General features: G+C 28.2%; 1 pseudogene; it reads left to right on the top strand.

The window, feature by feature from the left end:
* Positions 1-228: 228 nt before the first annotated feature.
* LOC111739829 lies at positions 229-347 on the top strand (annotated as a pseudogene).
* The last annotated feature ends 1,442 nt before the right edge of the window (positions 348-1,789 follow it).

Below are 1,789 nucleotides of genomic sequence, written 5' to 3'. Positions count from 1 at the left end.
ATTAAATTAATAATAACAATTCAGTGTAAAAGCACTAGGGATGTATTGGCAACCAAAAGGAAACAACTGTGATTTACGTGGGTAGGAAAAGGAGTCCTTGAAGTGTGCTGTCTGAATTCTGTTGGAAGGAATCTGTCACCAAAGGTGCAGGTCCATGTCACTAAATACATTAGGGGTGTTATATCGGGATAGCTTTCATGCATCTCAAATTAGATATATCTAAATTTGGTCTACAGCCATGCTACCCTGAACAAGCCTAATCCTGTCTGATCTTGGAAGCTAAGCAGAGTTGGACCTGGTTAGTATTTGGATGGGAGACCACCTAGGAAGATCAGGTGCTATAGGCGTAAAAAATAAAATAATAAGGGATTGTAAACTTACAAGGTCCTTGCAATCTGTGAGGTCAACCAAGGGTTGCCTTGCCTAAAAACAAACAAACAAACAAACAAACAAATAAATAAATTTGAATTCCTTTTTTCTCACAAACCATACTTTCTTCTTTTTTTTTTTTCTGTAAGAAATTGTTAGTTGCCAAAAGACTCATGAGTAGGAAGTGGCTAAACCCATCACTTAAAATAGTGACAAGTCCTATGCTTTCAGTATGGCTCCATAATGCTATATAGATGACTTCAAATATTTTTTCTCCTGTATCTCATTAATAATTTAGAAAAAAACTACCTCTTTATACATATTTAAGGTGATGTCAGAAATATCCCATAATATTGAATAACTGAAAATTAGATGCTTTGGAGCAATTTCTGTAAATATAAAATTTTTAAAAATACAGCAGTCTCAAAAATTTAATCTATGAAAAATAAATATTAAAAAACACATTAATTTGATACTCTGTTCATTTAGCAAAGTGGTTAGGAATAAAGATTATGGAACCAGACCATATGAGTTAACAATTAGTTTGTCCCTAATTGTGAGACTACAAGTAAGCAATTTAACTGCACTATGCCTCAGTTTCCACTTTATTATAGTGAGAATTAAAGTGATTAATATCAATATGTTGCATTATATTATTATAATAAATTAAAGTGCTGAGAAAACTTCCTGTAACAAAGTAAGCATTTTATAAGTGGTAGGCATTATGATTATCATCATATTTTTGAAAAAATATATTAAAAAATCCTTTAATAGGCAGAATTTTAAATAATTCTTTGTCCATCTTGAACTCAGATTTCCACTCCAATAAACACAAATCATTTTTTAAATGTAATAGATTTATGTATAATCAAAATTCTTAATATTATAAATATCACCTTTTATACTTCTCTGCATCAAGAATTTTTATGTAAAAATAAACTTGATTTAAAAATAACATTCTACAAATATAAAAATCTAAATATTAAAATTTTCTTCTGGAGTATGCCTTACAAATATTAGTATTACATCATTGATCAAAACAACATCAATATGTAATTATTTTATTGATAACATAAGAAATAAACATTTAATTAAAAATATGTAGTCTCATGGATTAGATGGCTCTGCTCTTTTATTCTTTATTACAACTCCATGGATGGTTTTGCCACTAGATTGAAATAGCTTTTCTATTTCTACCTTTTTCATAGATTAAAATATCTAGAAACCTTTACATAAATTAATATACAAAAATAAAATGGGAATTCTTAGAGAAATGTTGCTTGATACTTTGAGCTTATCCATTTAATTTTTAACTTACATAATATTTGTCATAAAAGTACTTTTAATGATTTATCATTCCCTTATTCCTCTTTAAATATTATTGAATGCAAATTATTGGAAATAATTCTACCTTAAAATA

The sequence above is a fragment of the Pteropus vampyrus genome, unplaced genomic scaffold, assembly GCF_000151845.1.
Source record: "Pteropus vampyrus isolate Shadow unplaced genomic scaffold, Pvam_2.0 Scaffold54, whole genome shotgun sequence".
Classification (NCBI taxonomy): domain Eukaryota; kingdom Metazoa; phylum Chordata; class Mammalia; order Chiroptera; family Pteropodidae; genus Pteropus; species Pteropus vampyrus.
The sequence above is the reverse complement of the archived record's forward strand: the minus strand, read 5'-3'. Positions and strand labels throughout refer to the sequence as shown.